A 22,955-nucleotide genomic window follows, 5' to 3' on the forward strand; every position below is an offset into this window, starting at 1 on the left:
GCAGTGACCCTCTAAATGAACAGAATGATCCTTTGAACCATGGAGCAAGTAAACAACCTTTGGAAATACACACATACTGGTGCAAGGCATCCAGGAAGGACAAATGGATGACAGCCATGTAAAAAGCCACCGGTCCAACCGAGGTACACCTGCCCAAGCAAGGCTGCCGGCCAGGACATGCCTACACATTTTCCTAAGTGACTCTTACATAAAATGCTGAGGCTGTGTGCATCTGGAAGTAACCATTGCTCTGATTTTAAAGATATTTAAAGAGCCTTGTGCTTTTATTTTTCCTTCCTGGAATGGAGAACCAAGAGACTGAGGTTTACATACTGGAAAAGAGAAACCAAATCAAACAGTGGCTTATTCTTTAAAGTAAACAGAGCAAAGGCTATCAGTGGCAGATGTAACCAAGAGCTGGCCCTGGCAGACAAAGGGGAGATTATGGAGGCGAAAATCTCTTCCACTAAAATAATTATCTTTAATTACTGATCCAGGAACTGCATTTATGGTTTTCATTCGCATAGTGGGAGGGTAGATGACACTGACAAACACCGACCAAAAACAGAGTGGGCTGTTGGTGGTCTGGCAGTACACACAGCTGCCTGTTGGGCCCTGCTTCTCCTGAGGGACTCCTTCTCTTCAGAAAGCCCTGCCTACCTCAGTCCTTCCCCGCATCCTCCCCTGGGTCTTCTGAAAACACAGAATGGCCTTATCCCTGAGGAGACCCGGCTTGGTGCCTTCTCTGTAGCTGACCCATGGGGGCATGAAGGTGGGCTCTGCCCAGGGTTCAATTTTGAAAAACCAAATGACAAAACGCAGAGGAATGCTTCCTCCCAGACTGAGGGGTGCCTTGTGTCCGACTACTCTTCTTCCACGGCCCCCGTGATCTGAGTCACAGTGGTGCTGGGTGGACAGAGGGGTGTGGAAATGGGTCCACGTGGTCGCCCTTGGTCTCAGGAGCTTACTTGGGTATTTAGAGGAAGGTCTTGACTGTCTCTAGCAGAGTATAATTAGACCCTTCAGTCCACTAGGGAAGGTGGACAGGACCTTTGGTCAGACTGCCCAGGCCCAGGCCAGGCCTGGTGCCACTCGCCAAGAGCCTCCAAAGTCAGCATTTCAGACACCAGCAGACGTCCGAGGACGGAGCGGCCCTTCCTTCAATGCCGGTGGCTTTCTCAGTGCTAACTGATGGTCCTTCTGTGCCTTTCAAGGGTGGGATTCTTTGAGAGAGGAGAGGCTGCTGTAAACACGGTGACAATGTCTCCATGGCTGCAAGTGTCCCCGTGAAATCACCGGGCCCCCTGGAAATCCCGAGACTGGCTGCTCATCAGGGGGCTTTATACTGAATCCAGCAAGGAACTGAGGACCCTTTCTTTACACAGGTAGAGCCAATTCTCCCGTCTGCCCTAAAAGCTAATTCTTGCTTTGCATGCCATCAGCAGTTCTTGTAAATATTACACAAAGTACTATTTTTCTTCTTCTACAAAAGCAGTTCTCTCTCCTCTCTCTCTCTCTCCCTTTTTTTAAAAAATATAAAATTCTATGGAGAACTGTTAAGTATTCAGTCCCTGCTGTGTGTGAAAGACCAGCTATAAATTCTAAATATGAATCTGAGCCTGAATGTAGCTCTCAGCACCGTGTCTGGCCCTGGTGATCGACACCATGCTCATCCATCTCTGTTCCAGCGGTGATGATGTGAGGATCAATCACAGCAGCTGGGACAAGTGATGGTTATTAATGTGTGGGGGTCTGGGTGCCCATGCCACGTGTATGAACGCATGTACCATGCAAGTGTGTTCCCTTTTACACGTGCGCCCTGGCTCGCCTGTCCAGTCCTTTTGGGTATGCTGTCTAGTTCTTTGCAAAATAAGTGGTTTTCTCATCCCAAGGAGACAATTGTCTGGCAAAAGTGTACCTGAAGTATTTAGGTTGTTGATTCAAAAGAATTCTCTCTGCAAAGCCCCATGTGAGGTCAGGCTCAGGGTGCCCTGGGACTCCTTCCTGAGCTGGGGAGCTGTAGGTAAAGGGTTCTGCCCTCTGTTCCACAGCTCACCGTCGCCTGGAGTCCAGTCCCAGGGACATGGAGGCTGCCCTGCCACATCTGCAGGAGAACTGCACTGCCGCAGTGTCCCCAGGGCGTCTTTACTGTCTTGTTTCCAAAGTTCTGCTGTCTTAGGGTCCTTTCCCCATTAATCAGCCAGAGTCCCTTATCAGCCTCCTGTCCGGCTCCTGTTCACTGAACTTGCCCTGTTTCAAAAGAATTCCAAGAATTCCTTTCAAAAGAGAACAGCAGATTTCACGTAGAGCATAGAGGTAGTACCCAGGCCGCACGACAGAGACTCCATGAGTGTGAGTGGACGTCTGAGTTAGAGTCTGGGTGCCCACTGGCCCCACAGAAGACATGCGCTTCTCTGTAGCTGTCATTGAACTATTTTGTCTAACAGGTTCTGTACTTCTTTTTCTTTTGGTGCTAGAAATTGAACCCAAGGGTTCAGTACCACTGAGCTTCTGCTTATTTCTTTTTATTTGTTCCTTTTATTTGCTTTAGCTTCTTTTTATTTGTTATTTTGAGGCAGGATATCACCAAGTTATGTAGGCTGGCCTCCAACTTGGGCTCCTCCCACCTCAGCCTCCTGGGACTACAGCATGGCCACCGTGCCCAGGCAATAGGGGTAATTTTTTCCCCCTTTGGTACTGGAGATTTAACCCAAGGTGCTTAACCACTGAGCATTATCCCCAGCCCTGTTTATGTGTGTGTGTGTGTGTGTGTGTGTGTTTTTAAGAGACAGAGTCACACTATGTTGCTTACAGCCTCCTTGCTAAGTTGCTGAGGCTGGCTTCAAACCTGCAATCCTCTTGCCTCAGTCTCCCTAGCAGCTGGGATTACAGGTGTGTGCCACCATGCCTGGCTAGGTATATCTTAGGTAATATGATATTATATGGCTTCGTAGGAAAATAAATTTGGCCTCTAAGATAAAATAGATTCTCTTTCATGGTAAAAGCAAACAAAACTAAAGCAAAATCTCAAATTATTACCAAATTGTGCCTCTACGTCCCCAGAAGTGTCCATTTCTCCAGACCTGCTCTCAGTTTAGCTACTATGTGACCTAATTAGAAGTAAGGCTGTTTCTTCTTCCTCCATGAGGTTCCCAGAGATAAGGATGAATGGCTTGCCTCCTCCTTGGCCCTCTTGGGTCCCCACAGGCTAGTCAGCACATCCCTGGGAGCCAGGAGGGCTTCTCTCTGGGAATTGTGGCCCTGATCCGTGTGCTGGCTGCCACTGTCTTGGAGGGCCCGTGGTCCTGGTGCTCCTCGCAGCTGCAGAAGGAGCTCTCTGACTTTGCCGTGAGCCTATTATTATGTGAGCCTGTGAGCTCAGTGTTTTATGCTCATTATCTCATAAGCCTGCGTTCACCTGGGACATCCCCCTTTGGCAGACTCAGGTTTCCACGGGTGCAATAATTGCCCAGTCACAGATGGTGGGTGGGGAGTGGGCGGGGGCTGGGTCAGATGGAGCCTGCCTTGCAGGACTGTCTTCTGACCTGGGTTCTGTGACACAATCCTTGCATCGTCCCCTTGTTCCCGTGGTGACAGAACTGACGGGCTCCTGACACATCTGCTGTGCATTCCCCAGATCTTGGGGCTCAGGTAAAGAGGCCCAGTCCTGCCCACCATTCACCCTCCGCCAATTCATTCACTTGTGAGCTCACTCACCCCCCAAGTCATTCAGTACCTTGAAGGCACCAGGTAAGAATTCCCAGTTTCACAGACATCCTGGAGTGAGCCACCTCTGCTCTAGAAATCATGACAATGATCATCACAGTTGGTTTTATTATTATTTGCAACAGCAATGTTATGGGTTGAATTTCGTCCCCTCCAAATTCTGGTGTTGAAGTGACTAATCTCCAGTAGCTCAGAAGGCGCTGTCTTGGGATGGGAGATTCACAAAGGTGATGGATGTAAAATGGGGTCACTGGGTGGGGTCTAATCCAGTATGACTGGTGTTCTTCAAGAAAGGGGCAATTAGGGGCTGGGATTGTGGCTCAGTTGGTAGAGCGCTTGCCTGGCATGTGTGAGGCCCTGGGTTTGATTCTCAGCACCACATATAGGTAAATAAATAAAGGTCCATCAACAACTAAAAAAAAAATTTTAAAAAAGAAGAAAGGGGCAATTTGGACAAAGATGCAGGCAAGGAGGGCAGCTGAGGTGGAGACGCAGGGACAAGAGCACCATCCATCGACGAGGAGCAGGGCCTAGGCAGACCTTGCCTCATCTCAGAAGGAGCCAGCACTGCTTGGACATCTGGAGCCTTGAGATACTGGTTCAAGTTACCCAGTCTGTGGTGTTCTTTATAAGAGCCTGGCAGCATAATGAAAACAGCCATGACTTTGAAATCTATACCACTTGCTCCATGCCTTGAATGTACTCCAGATGATGTGCAAAACGTTTCAAGGCAGACACAGCTAAAACTCCAACCTCAGTGTTACCAGGGAGACCAGAGATGGGGAAGCCTGCCGGGCTGCACAGCTGGTGGGGAGAATCCAGGATCTATGGCCCCTTCCACTCCAGAGCAGGTTTCCTGAAGTCCCCCAGCTCTGGACAGAAGCTGCTGTGAACCACCCCCAGCATCTCACATGTCAACAACATTGCCAGGACAACAGGATTTCTTCAAGTTGGTATGACATTTGGCAGACAGTGAGTTAAGTGGGGCTTCTGTGTTCCCAGTCACCGCAGAGCAGAAAAATCTGTGAGGATGAAGAAGGTAATCTCATTAGTAAGCTGGTACCTGGGAACAGAAGTGCCACCACCGCCCTGCTTCTGGCAGAGGAGGGTACTGATCTTGGCGTAGCCAGCCTGTGGAGGGCTCTCCGTGAATAGGTCTCTGTTCCAACCCACAGCCGAGTGCCACCCCAGCCAGCCTGGCTCCTCCGTGTTGGGACAGGGGTGTTAGCAGGAGAGTTGTATGTGGCAGGTCTCTGGGGGCGTCTGTGGAGATGGGCAGGGGGCTCCTCTCTGTGCCAGCCCCTCCCTGAGTCAGCTGAAGATGTTTTCCTCTCAGCAGCCTTGGACGACATGGACCGGGGGTTTGGAAAGCGGTCATTATGGATGGCCAGTTCTGGGCTTCATGAACCCACATCAGCCATCTTCCTGTCAAGTAGCTCCACCTGGGTGGTCTTTGTGGGTTTCTCTCATCTTATTGTTCAACATTTACTGCCTTTACTGACTCTGATCTTTCTTTCATACAAAGATTTCAGGGAAATCAGGGCAGATGTTAGTGTCTCTGCAGTGAATGAATAGAACTTTCCCTGACATTGCTCAAAGTAAAATACTGAATAGCAGGGCATCTTAGTTTTAGTACCTTAACTGAATTGGATTAACGGGAATTACTATTCCTGTTGGTCGCGTGAGATTCTGCCAGCAACGAAGGAAACTAGTCTGAAGGTTGCATTTGCCTTCAGTATATATTTTTTGCCATTTGACGTGATAGTCTGGATGTTTTACTTAGTGAGAAAACCCTGAGCCTACACACACACACACACACACACACACACACACTATTTTTTCCTTCTGAACGCACACCTGGTTTGACTGTTGGCCTGGACATTTGAACAATCACACTTTCTCCACAGTTACGATGTGAAACCGCGAGTGGCATCGTGTCTCGGCAGAGGGAAGACCCAGTGGGAGGATGGGCAGCGGCAGAGCCCTGTGCTTCAACCCACCCACAGGATCCAGGTGGCGAGTGTGGTGAAGGGACCTCGCCTGCTGACAAGGTCCCGTGCTGCCCCTATCTGTGCCTGTTGTTTCCTGCCTGGCTGGACTTCCCTCTTCCCAGGGAATCGTAGGATTTTGGAATAGAAAGGAATCATCGTATTGCAGAGTCACCCCATTCTATGGGAGAGAAACCCAGAGCTGAGGAGACACACTGACCTGTCCAGCAAGCGAGATCGTAAGCCCAGCTGCTGAACCCTAGGTCAGTGATCTTTGAACAGAAGCCAGGGCTCCTGGCTATTTCTCAGCTGGAACTGGACTGTGTGTCTTGAGAGGCTGAGACTGGCTTTGTCCCCCTCCTTATCACCTGACCCAGAGCCCAGGACGGCACCTGGGGTACAAGTATGTTTTTCAAATTAAAGCACCAAAGAATAAACACATTTTCTCTCAATGATCACTTTCAAAATAAAGCTAATATTCATTAAGAATGCTAATTGCCTTGGCCCCTCTAATGCTCATGAATATGACAGTTGCTGGGACTTGGAATGAGGAAGAAGAACTCAATCCACCTGTGTTCGTCTACCTGTTGTTAGTGATGATAAAAAGTTTTATGGCAAAAGACAATGAAAACCGGTGGGGGAATGGAGTTGGGGGATTGGTGTGGTGTCTCCCACCTGGCTGTACGCTTTCCATGCGTTCACAACACAGCAGCAGAGGTGACATTAACACCCCCATGCTCAGGGTCTGCTGGTGATTCTCAGACACCAAGTCTATTGTCACAGAGCCAGAGTGCAGGCTGAAAATACTTTAAAATGTTTTAAATGTTAAAAATAAAAGCATAACAATAAAAATAATACAAATAGATGCTCTGTAACAACAGTTTATGTTGCATTTAAGTTGCACTAGGTGTTGTAAGCAACCTGGAGGGGATTCAAAGAAGAGGAGGGCGGCTCCCAGGCTCTGTGTGAACTCGGTGCCATTACACACTCGACTGGGGCGGGCCGGGTGTCCTGGCATCACCTGGGTGCTAAGGGCCCTGTATGCAGTGTGGTTTCAAGACAGCACCCTGACAGGCTCTGGCCCTATATCAACAGAGGTAAGGAGTGAAGCCTTTGAGAGTGGAAGGCACTACCTGAGATCAGGAGGCCACTGGAGAAGGGATTCCTGAAACAGAAGAGGACCCCTCTGTCTGTGTCCTTCAGCACCGGCGTTTCCTGAGGGCTTCTGGGTTGCAACCCTGGGAGAATCTGGTGAAGGCCCAGTATACAGATTATTCTGACTTGCCCTTCTGTCCACTGTGCCCTTTTCCCCCAAATGCACATACAGTTCTCAAAGTCAGGCCTCATAACCCAGACACCCCTCAGAGATGTCTGAATTCGTTCTGGGTGAAAGGTCAATATTTTCAATTACACATAGGCCAGTAGTTGGCTCATTAGGTTCATCCTTTGAGCTGCCTTAGCAATACTGTGGGAAACCGTGCCCGTAGGTCTGACCCAGAAAGCTCCAGAACTTCTTTCCTCCTCTCTGTGGTCCAGTTACAGAATCCAGGGGTTGGGAGTCTCCCTTGTGGACCCAGAGGCTCTGGAGCAGGTGAAATCTGTTTGTCAGGGATCAGCAGATGTGCTGACTAGTCAGCGCTCTCCCCTGCAGGGCCTCCCCTCCGCCCCCAGGCATTCGGCCTAAATCCCACTTCTTTCTCTCTGGGCTTCCTGCTAATCACACTGAAAGTGTTAGCTGATAACTCAAGGTGAGACCCTCCCAGGAGTATTCATTTCCAAAGAGGCCTGGGAGACAGGAGCTGGAGGAGGGGGAGGTTGTTATGTTTTAACCTACTTTTAAGCTGGTTCCAGGCCATTTAACCCCATCTGCAGTTAGAGTCCCTGCCGAGCACCCCCAGCACCTCATTCCCTGGGCTCTGAGAGCCAGTGACTCTGAGTGCCATTTCCTCCCCAGGGAAGCAGCTCATCACAATAATCTCAGCCCAGAACTCAGTTTATTCACCTGTGTTTTAGCTCCAGATTGTAGCTCTCTAGCCATGGTTGATTTCATCCAGAACAGAAACAGGAAAACTCTTCAACTCCTGCTTGACATCTTAAATAGTGTGTGAGAGGTAGAATTTGGATTTCCAGGTCCCTGCACCTGCTGCAAGTTGACTGGACCACAATTTTGATTCTTTGGACTTAAAACACTATTTCTGTTCTCTATTTCCACAGGTATTTGGACACACATTAATATGAGTCAAGCAGAGTATCAGGGTTGCTCAATAAGGTTTTATTCTGCTGAAATTCAGAACAAGATACATGTGACTTTGACTTACATATGTATACAGGATATGCCAGTATTTTCAATTTATTCTCATAGTACAAGAATTATCGTAATAGTGATTTCTTTTTTAAAAAATATTTTATTAGTGGTTGGTGGACTTTTATTTATTTTTATGTGGTGCTGAGAATCGAATCCAGTGCCTCACTCATGCTGGGCAAGTGCTCTACCACTGAGCCACAATCATTTCTGTGTTCCAAAGTGAACCTTTCTTGACTTCTTTCTATGATCATCTACCACAAGACACTGGATGTGCACCTCTGAATGCAATATATAGCACTTTAAAATACAAGGGCTATTCCTTCTCACGTCTTATCCCATTTCAGTCTTTCTGAAGATATGAGGACACCAGCCTGGCTCACAGTGTAGAGAATCGCTTCACCCTTGGTTTCTTTAGTGCTTATGACTAGAGCTGCCTACTTTTTGTTTAGGGTGGCCAAGGACTGCAGCCAACTATACCAGGATGTTCTCCTGACAGTGGCTTCGTCTTGCGTTTTAGCTAAGGAAGCTGCACTTTATACTCAAGCATAGGATGCGGACAACCAGAGGTAGGAGGTGCCATGGATCGTACCAGTGTGGGGGGCGTTCACAGCACCATGTTCCTCCAGCCTGCACCTGCTGGCAGCCATCAGAAGCCCTGGTGAAGATCTGTTTTGGGACAAAGCAGAAATAAAATCAGTAGCCTTGAATGTGTAAAGTTTGGTGGATGATTGCTGGTCATTTAGGTTTCAGATCTGACACCACTAGAAATTCTTCTAATCTTTTCTAAACAATGATACTGAAATTTTTTTTTTTTTTACATTTGGGGTTAAAATGGGGTTGGGGCTTTCTCCCTGAAACAATAAGGCAGCTGTCCTTCAGCACAAGGCACTACCAGAGACAGAAGGTACAGCAGAGACCTTCCTTCCAGGGACTGGCCTCCTCCTCTCTTGTCCTGGACACCTGCAGCCACCTGCAGAAACGACTTGGAAGAACCTGCCTCTCTCCCTTTTGAGCAGCTATCTTCTAAACGTCACTCTATAAGCTGATTTTGAAGGACACATTTATTTGTTAATGCATATTAATTTTTGGCTTTCAATGTAAGAACTTTTTGATGGGCAATTAAAGATAAGCAAAGGTACAGAACATGATATAATGGGTAGCCACACACCTACCCCTCAGCTCCAGACCGTCTCCTTCCCCTTGTTGTCCTGTGCAGGGCTGGAGAGACAGGGGACAGGGACATGTGGCTAGATCATGTCTGTCTGCACTTCCTCGTCTCTTACTTGCTTCCTGAGCACACACGTGGCTGTGAAGAACACGGGCACAGTGGTCCATTTCCCTCCACACCAAGGCTCCTGTCTGTAAGGGTGGAAGTGGAGGGGGTGTCTTCCCCAAGGCCACATCCAGCTCTGGAGGCAGGTTTTTAATTAGTTATTTGACTTGTCTTTTCCTAAGCATTGGCTTTTGCCTGAGACCCACAGCAGGAGACCTAGCCCTTGAGAGCGTCCACACCTTGCCCAAAGCTGCCCCCCCACCCATGCCCTGCTCCTTCCTCACTGCCTTGGACCCACCTGCAAAGGTCAATCTGCAGGAAGTGAGCTTGTGGGACAGAAACTAGCCTCATTTGCCTTGCAAACCAGTGGCTAATGCAAGGCTTGGCCCTGTGAGAATGGCCAGGCGACTGTGTGGGCAGTGGCGGGCAGCTGCCGTCCCCTTCCCTGTGGAATGTGCCTGGCCGGCGTGGGAAAGGGCGCCGTGCAGCCCTGGATTCCTTCATGACGCCAAGCGTGACGGCACAGGAGACCAGAGCCAGCACCTGGGCCACTCTCAACCGGTGCAACAGACCTCCTGGCCTTTCTCAAGAACCATCAAGTTTTAAACATCACTTGAGCAGAGGCTAAAGGTTTTACAAATCATAGAAATGTATTTTATGATAATTATTAATTACATACTATTTCAACTGTTCAGATATTTGGAAATACCTGGATATCCTTAGTAGATATTTACAATTTATTTTATGAAGTTTTACAATTTCGTTTGAAAGTTCTCAAAAATAAAAATTTGAATTATTTTCTCTTACTAATTCCTTTGCTTCAGCCAAATTAAACCTTTTTCCCCCTTTGGTTGTCTTTTGTTTGATAGTATTATAACTGGGATTCTATTCTATTCTTCTCCTCCTCCTCCTCCTCCTCCTTTTCTTTTAAACATCTTCTTTAGAACCTTAGCTGGTGGAGTCCTGGTTCAGCCCGTGGAAGGCCTCTGAGGTGCTGTTTTCCCTGGACTTAGAGTCAGCAGCGAGGTGCAGGGCTCCAGCCCGGGTTCTGTCACAGTCATTGATGAGGAAATTAGCTGGAGCACCATCCTCCTGGTGCTGAACGAGCAAGCCAACATCCGGGTCCTCCATGAGCTCCTGGCCGTGCAACTTAAGGCCGTGAGCAGCTGAGGGGTCTAGGTCCTCGGGACAAGACAGGTGGAAGCAACAGGACGCCCAAGAGAGGGACCCCCAGACCCACCCTGTCTGCTCATGGCCAGAGCAGCTCATGGAAGACCAGCGAGGAGCAGACCACCCCTCGCCTCAGGGATGCTGCCCAGCCTCCCCTCAAGGTTCTTCCCTGGGGGGCAGGGAGGGCAGGAGGCTCTGGTGGGCACACATGGCCAGTGTGGTGTTTGCTGACTACCAAGAGACGGTGACCTGGCAATTCTCCCCTGTCTGCGATCTCTCATCAGACCAAAGATGAAGTGAGCAGTGAGCGCTGTGCCACCCCTTCTCCCCTGGGTGTCCATGGATTCTCACTGAGCACCTACTACAGAAGGGCAGGTGCTAAGTGCTAGGTGCTCCGTGCTCAGGGTACTATGCAGAGAGCAGCTCTCCCCACCTGGCTCTGCAGGTGGCAGGAGGCTCTTGCACTTCATTCTCACCTAGCCTTCCCCCAGGGGCCTGCAGAGGAAGCCTTGCGCCCTGTCCAGGCAGTGGCCCCCACTGGGTGAGTAGGCGCTCACTTGGGGCGGCCTTCATGGGGCTGGCCTCAGCCCAGCAAGAGGCACTGAAGCCCTGGTGTCCCTCAGGTGGCTGCTCTTCCCTCCACCCCACCTGGCTTCCCAGCACAAGCAGCCTTTCCTTCCATGAGCATGGCCTCTGCACCCCAGGAACATGGTCTCTGCACCCCAGGAGCTTGGCCTCTGCACCCCACGAGCATGGTCTCTGCACCCCAGGAGCATGGTCTCTGCACCCCAGGATCACGGCCTCGGCACCCCAGGAGCACGGCCTCTGCACCCCAGGAGCACGGCTTCTGAACCCCAGGAGCACGGCCTCTGTACCCCAGGAGCATGGTCTCTGCACCCCAGGAGCTTGGCCTCTGCACCCCACGAGCATGGTCTCTGCACCCCAGGAGCATGGCCTCTGCACCCCAGGATCACGGCCTCGGCACNATAAGAGACAGCCCCCAGGCTCCTCCTGAGACTGTCCAGCTGCAGTGGCTCCTCCTCCTGCAAAGGTCTCCCGTGACAGATGCCTATCGCCTTGCATCACCTTGCATCATATGCCATGGAGGTTGGAAGAAAACAAAGTGCCCTCCCCAGGGAGCGGGCCCTGGACAACACAGGAGAGCTGGGGAGGCCCGGCTTGGGTCTCCAGGAGAGCCAGCCGCTGCCTGGGCTTCTCCAGGGCTCTCACGGCTGCCTCCCTACGTGGAAGTGGAGTTTGATTCGTGGACATTCAAGGTCCTCTCTAGCTCTCACCTGTTTCAGGGCTTCGTGGCTCTTTCACTACTGGGTGACCTGCAGCAGCCAGCACTGCTTGAGCTTGTTTCCACTGTGACCCAGGGTTAGAGATTCACACACCGGCCACAGTCCCCGCGGAAACCTCTGCCCCGGAAGGAAGTCCCATTGACCACTGTCCTGGTTTGCTAAAAGCTTGTGAATCGTGAAAGATTTCCTGGGATCAAATGTTTAGATAAAAATGTATGTGTCAAGTTAAATGTCGGAGTTGTTTAAATCACAGGTTCAACATGACTTTAGGATCATTCTACTTTTTGTGCTACTAAGTTATTCATTTTTTATGACGATTTTTTTTCCCCTGTGATCTTCCATTAAATTTCACAAAAAGGCTTCTAACACGTGTTGACATTGCCTTTCCCCATGGACCTTCCTCCAGATACTAAGGCGAGACCATTGAGGACCAGACCTCCCGTGAGCTGGCCAAGGCCCTTCTCAGAGGACAAGGCACTGCCTGAAGGGCTCCAGAGACCGGAGCCTGCCCGGCCATGGGGCACGGGCTACAGCAGGGAGCTGGCGTGCTGGGGACAGGAAGGTCCGAACCGGGCACGCGACACCGTGAGCCCACTCTGACTCACGCTTCTGTGTAAGAATGAACAAGACAAAACGAGTGCAGTTCCTTTTCCGCCTATAATTTTCCTACTGCTTGGGAAACCATCCGAGATCTAAGGAGCCGTCTCCCCCTTCTCCAGGCCCTGAGAAGATCTGGGGACAAAGACAGGCAGGAAGGGGAGGGGCTGGGGTTCTAGTACCTGTTCTCTCAAATAATACAGCATTTTCTTTCTTTTTCTTCTTTTAATATATTTTTAGTTGTAGAGGGACACACAATCTTCGTTTTAATTCATTTTTTATGTGGTGCTGAGGATCAAACCAGCACCTCACACACACCAGACAAGCGCCTGCCAGGAGCTAAGCCCCAGCCCCGGCCAGCATTTCCCCGACTCTCTCTTCCCCTCGTCTGTGCCTCGCTCTCCCCTTCCTCTGGCCTCCCGGGGTCTGCAGGTGTTTTTCCCTTTGCCCCAAACACTTCTCACTTCCTGTTGACCAAGGAACTCCCTGCAGTCCTTCAAAACTCACCGACATCTCCCTGAGGACACTGCCCTCCAGCTCCCCTGGATTAGGCCCATGCTTTCACAAGGACAGGCGCCTGTGCCTGGTCCGTTGTTAGGCAGGAGGGCAAGTCTTTGGCTTTGCATTTCCTGATACAAGGCTGCCTCCAGGATGGAGGTGGTGGTGGTTGCCCTGTGTGTGTGTGTGTGTGCCTGTGTGTGTATGTATGTGTGTGTGTTTATGTGTGTGCCTGTGCGTGTGTGTATGTGTGTGTGTGCCTGTGTGCGTGTGCGTGTGTGTGTGTGCGTGCGTGTGTGTGTGTGCCTGTGTGTGTGTGTGTGTGTGTGTGTGTGATCAAACTAAACCATCAGGATAGGTTTGCTCTGGTGTGGGGGCGGCGGCTCCTGACATGCTAATTAGGACATTTGAGTTTCCCAAGTGCACAGGCCCAAGGCTGAGCTTTGTGGAGAACAGAAATGATTTCCAAGTTGGGCAGCTCCTGTGCCCTGGCAGCCCAGCTCAGAAGGACAGGGCCAGGCCGGGCGCTCAGTGTATCACCGTGTTCCCACAGTTGCGTGGAGGGGCAGAGGGAAGCTGAGAAACTCCAGGTTCAGCTCTGTGTCAAAGATTTACTGGGCCTGGAACCCAGCGGGAGTCACTGACAATTGCAGGGGGTCTGTGGGCCAGAAAGTAAGGCAGTGGCTGGTGGTTCCTGGGGAAAATGGCCAGAGGCCAAAGAGGTCAGTTGCTCACTAGCCATGAACTTCTGACCTGGGGGGAGACATTAGAATGGGCCCGTGGGATGGGACTGCTGGGACAAAGATTCCCGGCCCAGAGCACGGCTGAGGCTCGCAGCCCGAGGCCAGAGAAGGCGCGTGGTGGTGGCTAGTGTGTTCACCAAACTGACTCTGGTTCAGGGGTAGGGCTATATTTACTCCTGCGTCCTTCTCAAAATAGAGAACAGTAAGCATGTTACTTAAGCCCCGTTTTAGCTGCTCACTTGTATAAATGTATTTTGTTGTTGAAAAAATTTGGTAAGTTAAAGCAAGGAAAGCCGGGAGAATGGCGCCCCTGGGCCAGAGCGTGTGGCGTGTTGGCAATGCTTAAGGACGCAGCCACCAGGACAGCGCACGGCCTTTCACCAGTGGCCACAGCAATGCTGTGCACATGCTGGGCAGCAGCAGTGTCTGGGGGCAGGTGAAGGAACAAATGGGAGCTTCAGCCAGAACAGAGCGATTCTTTTAAAAATGCAATGTATCTGTGTTAATAGCAGGGAATGATAATCAAAAAGAAAAAAAATATACATATGAACAATATACAACAAATACAAGTGGATGAAGCCTCCTTATTAATATGAAGAGTCTCATATTAAATATGATACATATGTATGTACAATAGCCAGATGGGTGGTGTACACCTGTAATTCCAGAAAACTAGGAAGCTGAGGAAGGAGGATCACATGTGTGAGACCAGCCTGGTCAACTTAGTGAAGCCCTGTCTTAGAATAAAAAATACAAAGGGCTGGAGATGTAGCTTAGTGGTAGAGGATCCCTTGGGTTTCACTCTAATACTGCAAAACAAATAGATAAATAAGTAAATAAAACTAAGTACACAAGTTAGCTGACACACAATGGCACAAAGAATATACAAATAGACTGAGAAGGAAATTAAATAAATAAATAAAAGACCCAATGAGCAAATATTATCAGATAAAGAAGAATCCAAGGAAAAATAAGCAAAAGGGGTAAACTGAACTACCTTACGTTGATTTCTTAAAGTACAATTCATAATGAGAGTAGTAGGCAAGATGTTTAAGAGCCAAGGGACGGAGCAGCAGGTGACATTGTCCTTGGATCTGAATGTCCCACAAAATCACCAGAGTTGAAAACTTTTCCCTGAGCAGCTGTGTTCAGAGGTGGGGCTTTGGGATCGTGAGGGTTCTGATGTCAACAGTAGATTAATCCATTTGATGGGTTTATAACTGAATGGACTATTTGAACGTGATAGAACTGTAGGAGGTGAGACCCACAAGAAGGGAATGGGTCCTTGCGGTTGTGCCGTCAGGGATTCTATCTTGTCCCTGGCCCCTTCCTTGCTCTCCTGCTTTTTGACTGTCATGAGGTGAGCAGGCCCTCCATCATGGATCAAAGCAATCGGTTACACCACCATAAACTGAAACCACTGAATCCATGAGCCTACATAGACCTTTCCTCCTCTAAGCTGATTATCTCAGGCATTTTGTCACAGCAATGAAGAGCTGACTAAGATAGATAGCAAATAAAATATGTGAGAAATACAATAAGAAATTGGTACAGTCTTAGAAGAATACATTAATAATGTCTCTGTTCTTCATATATGTTGAAAAGATAAGTTTCAAAGAGAAGAATTGAATGATTTAATGTTTTATTTACTCAGTATTTGCTAAAAACAGAATAAACAAAATCCAAAAAACCTGTGTTCTTCCAATGTCCATGATGCCGTTATATAGCTTGTACCCTAAGCCTCAAAAAGAGCCTAATACCATCAATCCCAGAACAAGTTCTTGGACAATGATTAAAACACTAACTTATAACACAAAAACTGAAACCGTGTGAAAGTTAAAGTGCTCCTTAAATACTCCTTGAGGTATAGAGGAAGTGAAACAGAATGAAAAGATAGTTACCAGATAAGGATGTCAGAACACAGGGATGTGGAGGGTGAGCCAGGAGGGAGCTTTGTGCGTTTCAAAGGTTTTTATTGCTAGATTGAAGCGGATTCAAGCTAGCCATTCCACCCCAGAAGCAAAACTTCAGGAGCGCTGACAGCAGTGTAAGGAAGGAATACAGTTAACAGGAGAAGTGAATGAGTCGAGCCTTGGGAACTATAATAAGCATGGGAATTGAAAATCTGTTGGAAATGCAGTACCAAAACCTGGCCAGGCCAAGAGGTCAGTAGAGCAGGCGCAGGTGCTGGGTGCTGATGGGCACGTGGGCATGGCCAGAGCTGCCGGGCTGCACAGCTGGTCCCTGTCCTGCAACCTGGGTTCTGGTCACCCCCTGCACCTGCCTGGCCTGAGGCTGGCCCTCATGCCTCCCAGAGCTCAGGTAGCACTGTTGGGACAAGCAGAGATCTATAGCTTGTAAAGTACTTAGAACAGAATGTTAAAAAGAAGATCATGTGTTTGTAAAGTTAAATTATGAATGGAGGCCTAAAAAGTAAGACAATATAATGTGTAGCCATATCATAGCACTTCTCGAAATCTTGTTGAATAAATGCATTTCTAAGAAAACATATTTACCACGGAAGACCCACGAAGAGACAGGCGACTTGAATTTATTAATGCTACGGAAGACACTAAAATAAATCTTTGGATAGAGCTAAACTTCTGCTTGCAGAAAGACGTGTTTATTTATATTTTACATCCATTGAATCATTTGACATAAGTTGCTTGGTTACCACTGGGGCTCTGGCTGCTGTCATTCCTGTGGAGGGGATTTTTCTCCATTTCTTTTTTTTTTTTTTTAATTTCGAAAGTAATCCATAGTTCTCATTACAAAACAGAGAGTGTCAGGGGGCAAACCTCCTCCTTCTCTACCCCGTCTGTCGCTATGTGTCCTTGTAAGTAGTTCAAGTTTCTGTTTACCTCTGTGGCTGTCTGTCTGTCCTCACCTGTGTGCATATTTAACTCAGCTGGATAAGGTTACCCATTTGTTTTGTGACTTGTTTTTCACATTGTGAATGTGCAGCTTGTCGGCACACAGAAGTATAATCAGGCATGTGCTCTTCTCTTTAGATAGGGTGAGGGAACAAACCACAGCACAGGGAATGTCAGCCCATGTCACCCAGCCAGTTGGAGAAGAGGGGCCCAAGAGAGCTTGTACACTCTTCCTTCATTCCCCTCTTCCTTGACTGTGGGCAGCAGGGTCCAGGGGCAGACATGTCCTTGGTAAATGCAGCTCAGCTCCTGTCATTTCTGTCGTTCTCTTTTGCTTTCTAGCATTCCTGTTCTCTATTAAAAAAAAATCTCTGTTGGACAGCTTGGCCCTCCTGGGTATATCTGGCAAGGCTTTTAAGTTTCACTTATGCATTTGCCTCTTTATTTTTGCTTTTAGATCTTGCTGATTCCTCTGCCTCCACCCTCTGGCTTCTGGCCCCTGCAGTCAGGGCAGGAGGCTCTCAGCAGCCAGCAGTCAGTGCGGTACTTCATCAGTGGCGGGGTAATGGCCAGAATCTCTTGCCTTCTGTGAGAGCCCCTTTCTCTTCCTTCCTTCTTCTTCCTTCCCCTCCCCCTCCTCCTTCCAATTGTGGCCACTGCTCATTTTATGGGTGCAATTTCCTCACTCATCTCTCTGGAGCAAGTTGGATTTTATTATCATCATTGTTTCCTCTCAGGTGAGCTGTTCTGTTTGTTCACCATTTTCAGGATCTTCCGTGCTGATAGTCTTCTCTCCTGGGTGGACCTCAGTTTGGCTGGTTTTTATGAATGGAGGACGGGTGGATTGCCAGGCGGCGGGTGGGGCGGGAGCTGTGGCTTCCCTCTGTAGTATGCACATCTGTTTCCTGCACCGGCCTCTCCTGTGAATGGCTAACACAGGCCCTCGGAGCAGGAAGACAGTCAGGAAGTCTGGGACCCCCCTTGCCTTCCTGGGCCAGGTGCCCACCTGAGAGGCTTTTCCCAGGAGAGTTGACAATTCTAGAATGGAGGCTTATGGGTTTTCTGGACTCAGGCTCTCTCACTGTCTCAGAAATTTTTTCAGAGCACTCATAGGCCACGAGAACGTTTCAACAGTGCTGTTCATAAGTAGGTAGATTCAGACACTGAATCACTATGCACACTTAACAACGTGTAGCTGTTTGAAAACTAATTCATGTACATTGCAGGAAAACGGGTATTTCCTTTCATTTTCATTTTATATATGTACGTATGTATTTTTGATATTGGGGATTAAGCCCAGGGACACTTTACTGATGAGTTACACCCTAACCCATTTTACTTTTTATTTTGAGACAGGGTCTTGCTAAGTCACCTAGGTTGGCTTTGAACTTACCATCTTCCTGCCTGGGCCTCCTGAGTCACTAGGATTCATGGGCACCTGGCTTTCTCTTTCACTTTTAAATCAGTGCTGCTTACTGAGGGGTTGTAGGAGCTAGGCTGCTTCTCAAGCCCTGGCCACCTGTCTGTATTTCCTGTCTGCACTGGTTTTCTGTGGAATGTGCTTTTATCACAGTGATTGCATGAAAACTGGCTTTGCAGACTCCCTGTGGTGGAGTGGAACTGCAGTGGCCCTGAATGCTGCACCTGGCGCTGTTGGTGCTGACCTCCTCTGTGCCATCTCATGGGTGTGCATGAAGGCTGTGCTTCCCTGGACCACACGCACGCCACACTGGGCCCCGGAGAATGTGCTGGGATTGGGCCCTGAGTCAGGCTGAGGCCGCAGTGTCCGTCTGCGTTCACCTCTTCTTCTCTTGGACTAACATGCAGGGCCGTTCTGCTTCTGCCAGGCTCCTGAACGTCCCCTGGAAATCTGTGCTCTTTAGAAAGTAGTGCCTGGGCTTCATGTCTGGGAGAAGCACCTCATGAACTGTATCTGGGGGCTGGTGAGGGGGTCTGACGGGCAGTTCCACTTCCCACCCTGCCCTGTCCTCGCGGTGTGTCCTTCGCTGAGCTCCGGGCTTGGCTGCGAAGCCGAAAGTTTTTGCCGTTTCTATTTCACTGCTGCCGTTCCGTTTTCTCCTTTTCCAGTACTGTTGATTTCTCATTTATGTACCTATTCTTTTTAAAAAAAAACGGAAAGTTGGGAAATAGAAAAAACAGAGCCTACTTCTCAGCAGACCGGCTGAATTCTCCCGAGAGCCCCACTGGCTGGCCATCAGCTTCATTCTTAACATTTCATCTGAATTAGAACAGTGGGTTCGGAATCCTAGTGACTCTTTTTTATATTTCACATTTTATTCTCTTACTTGTTGTTGAGCTCCACTTGAATCGTAGTGCATAAAAAATCGTCAAACTGTCATAGTTTCTGCATTTTTTATGTAAAAATTTGATGTTCAAAGTTAGCCAACTATTCAGCACATCCAGAAGTCACAGAGAGACAATGTGGAAACTCTTTCCTGGGATGAGACTGACTGAATCAGACCCACAGAGAACAGGTTTCCTCTAAGATGAATTCAGTTTCCAAGTGAAAATGGAGCCACCACAAAGCACGTGGAATTGCCCGTCCTGCTAGGAGCCAGTGCCCGTGTGGAAGAAGAGTGCGATCCATTATGAGGCTGGGCCAGGGGGAGGTGACCTGGAGGAGCAGAAGCCCAACACACAGTAATCGGGAAGCACAGTGGCATGAAGAAGAAGCAACAGGAATCTCTTAAGGATCAATACAATGAGACTCAGGGGGGAGAGAGGCCACACAGGGTCCAGCTAGCTCCCAGCCACTTGGTGGGGGGGGGGTGCACGTTGCTGACCAGTCACACTTTACCACGTCCAAGCTGTTCCAGACAAGAGGTTCCAGTGTGGATGAAATCCCTGCCCACATTTCCTCGTCCCAATGTGTGAAGAAGACGAGGCATCTGAGGGGTCCCCACTGCAGGTGTGTAGACTTTGGGATTGCAATAACCACGGTGGGAGGTACACTTACCAACGAAACCGTGTAGGGGACTGTGATTAGTGGTCAGGAAGCCCTGTCCCCTCCCACATTGCTGCTTGGTGGGCTGGGGCTCCGCTTCACTGTCAGGCCTTCAGGTAGGTGCTGCAGGCAAGCCTCCCACACTTGGGTCATTTGTGACCTGCCTCCCGCTGATTTCCAGAGGCACCAACATGGTGACATCATTCCATTAGCAGTGGAGGATGAATTTCCTGAACCTCTGCACAGACACCCCGAGTGACCACGTCGCCATCTGAGGCCTCCTTCCCACTCCTCCCCTGTCTCCTCTGGCTGACCAGTTCCCAGGTGGGGGCCCGTCAGCTGGGAGACTGCCCCTCCTCGCTGGGCATCCCCTGCGACAGTCCGAGTTTCTCCTTCTCCTCTGTCCTTCTGTCCTACCTGGGGCCCATGATCTCTTACCTGGAGCTTTTTGTGCTGACTTCTCAGAGTGTCTCCCTCTCTGAAGCCACAGCTGCAGGAACCAGTGTCCAGAAGGTCAGGTAGAGCCACATCCCTTCTCTGGAGCTCAGAAACTCCCCGCCCAGCTAGAGAAAGGACCACGCTGCTGGCCACAGAACTGAAGGCCTCCCAGGAATCGGGCTGCACCATCCAGCATCGTCTGCCATTCCTCCACTCACAAGCCACCCAACGAGCTCTCCCTCGGCACCGTCATTGTCAAGGTGCATTCTTCCCTCACCTGGAAGAAAGCTGTGCCTCTATCAGCTGTGCCACACATTGAGCATACTGCGGAAAGTCCACCTCCTCCAGGACCACTTCCCAACCTGGCAGGGTGTGCTTCTCCTGTGCTCCGCGTTGACTGTCTGCCTGCTGCTCGCTCCTCGCCGGATCCAAAGGATTTTCATGGCTCCATCTCACTCATGGTTCCAGGGTTTTGGTTCTAGACTGGTCATCCTTTGGCTATATTTTTGGAGGCAAATTTTTGTCCATATTTACTAAGCAAAACAAAACTCTTAAGAATATCTTTAAATCAAGGAACAGTGTTGCATGATTGTATATTAATTTATTTCTTAATTGGCTAAGATTTACCCAGAAAGGGTGGAATGAGCTGAAAACTTGGGCTATAACACATAAAAATCAACCTTTCTGGAAGGAATGATTTCATCATGTAAAGGATTGATTATGGATTTTTAAAACATGCATGGAATTTCAATAGGTTATGTGCTCGAGTTTGCAGCCATGAGAAGTCCTGAGAAAGTCAGGCCATTTATAGGAAACCCTATGTGCTTCTTGGTCTCTCCGCATCTTGTGGGTAGCAAGGGGCAAGTATTTTGGGGAAGGAAACAGAAAAGTCCAGGCTGAGACAAAATAAAATTCCTACTATGATCATCTGAGACACCTCTCTGGGGACCAATTACTATATATATATTTAGTTGTAGTTGGACACAGTACCTTTATTTTTATGTGGTGCTGAGGATGGAACCCAGTGCCCCCTACGTGCTCGGCGAACACTCTACCACAGAGCCACAACCCTAGTCCCATTACAGGGTTTGATGCTGGCTCAAAAGCCGTGTTCATCAACCAACTAGGTTGATTGTGGATGAGAGGAAAGTGCAGGGATCCAGCCATCTTGCCTGACTCACCTGCGTGGGGACAGAGGCCAGGGGTGGATGTCGGGCAGCAGGCTGGCAAGTCCCCCCAAGACAACACTGACTGAAGACTGCTGAGGAGCCTGCGACTGCCCTTTCCAGCAGCTGGACATTTTGGTCACGGTCTCCATCTTCCCATGGAGTGGCTGCCCTCTCAGTCAGCCTCAGTTTCCTCGGTGGTGGAGTGAAGATCTGGACTGGTGACCACCTAGACCTCTTCTGACGGGCGGCCATGCCTCAGGGTGGCTCATTCCAGGCCACGGAGTGACATCCCAGAGCGCGGGTGCGAGGGGCGGCACGTTCACTCGCCTCCCTCGGGTCCGGGAACGTGAGTTCCACCTGGGCCAAGTCCGGGTCTCTTCTGCTGCACACTCTCACTTCCCTCTTTTTCTCTGTTCTTTTTAATGCTGCAGTTCCCGGCGGTCCCAATCCCAAAGTGCTTTTTTCTTCCCTGACCTTATACACAATTTATCAAAGGCAAGTTCAATTATCAAATTGTTATTATTAGCTCAGACCTCTTTCCGGAGTTTCAGACTCATATATTCAACCCCCGTTGACATCTTTGCTTCAGTGCCCGGGGAGCGTCTCTGACTCAGGATGTAAGGAGCTGAATTCATTACCCCTTACCCCTAATTGATCTCCCTTGCAATAGGATACTAATTGATTTCCTTCCCACCACCGAAACCCTCTCCAATCTATCTTCCATCTGTCAACAGAGTGATCCTACTAAAACCCAAATCTAATCATGCCTCTCCCATGATTAAAACTCTCCTTCCCTCCTGCGCTCGGGATTCATTTGAAAGCTCCTGTAGTCCTTCTCAGCCTGTCACTTCTTCTCACGTCTTTGTCCCAGCACGCGAGATCTTCCGCTGCATGGAAAGGCTTGCTTCCCACCCTCCTCTTTGGGGTACCCAGTTCTAACAACCTGGTGCCTGGACAGACTGGGCACACCCGGCCACACCTGGAACCAGTTCTATTCTGCGGCCTCCTGCCGTCCCCTCATCCTCACACCTGTCCAGGTAGCTGCTATTCTGTGCTGTCATTCTACCTCATTGTAGGTTTGTCTTCTCAGTAATGTCATCGAATATGACCACAGAGTAGAACCTTGGAGATGGCTTCATTCTGTCACCACCGTGCCTTTCAGAGTCCACGTTGCTTGGTGAGGAATCTGCCTTTTCCTGACTCAGCTTGTTTCCTGGGACTGAGGCCCATGCTTTGCTTACCTGTTGAGGGCTCTTTGGTGGCACCCAGCTTGGGGCAGTCATGCATAGAGCTGCCCTAGGCAGTCGAGCACAGCTCTCCCTTGGGCACAGAGCTCTGCTTCTCCAGGGTGAGCAGGTGTGGAGCTGCTCCAGAGCCAGTCCCCAGGCTGCAGAGGGGGTGCCTGACTTCACACAAACCTTCGAGATGGCCACCCAGAGGATGCCTAGATGTTCTTGGAAAGAGATGAGTTGATCCTGATGCCCAGCCAGGTTTGAAACGCTGACTGCAGGCAGCCATGTACTTGCTACCCTCCCCTACCCGTGGCTGCAGGGAAGGGACAGAACGTTTATTCTGCTGAGTCCACACCCCAAAGCCTAGTTCTGTGGGGGTACAGATGAACAGCTGCCAGTGGATATGTCCTCCTGGGGGTGGGGTCAAAACTGGCCTGCCTGTTCCCAACATCAGAGCATCAGGACAGATCATGCCTGACACTCTCCTCTTGCCCACAACAAAAAGATTCTATTTGGAGACTTTCTTGATTTGTTCTTTAGTTTTAAAACAAATAAAAAGCAGTTAAAATCATGCTTTTCTATTTTAATTATTTTTCAAATCTAGTAAAATGAAAACTCACATTTAGCAAACAATGACATTGTGTCGTGCAGTTCACTGTCTGGCTCACCATTTC

The 22,955-nt window shown here is 49.3% G+C and overlaps 1 long non-coding RNA gene across 1 annotated transcript; it reads left to right on the top strand.

Annotated features, from left to right (window-relative positions):
* The first annotated feature begins 853 nt into the window (after positions 1-853).
* Positions 854-9,827, top strand: LOC125616028. The gene is made up of 2 exons (XR_007346627.1): positions 854-1,385; positions 5,634-9,827. It is a non-coding gene; the product is annotated as an uncharacterized LOC125616028 (long non-coding RNA).
* Positions 9,828-22,955: the final 13,128 nt, after the last annotated feature.

The sequence above is a fragment of the Marmota marmota genome, unplaced genomic scaffold (genome assembly GCF_001458135.2).
Source record: "Marmota marmota marmota unplaced genomic scaffold, marMar, whole genome shotgun sequence".
Lineage (NCBI taxonomy): Eukaryota > Metazoa > Chordata > Mammalia > Rodentia > Sciuridae > Marmota > Marmota marmota.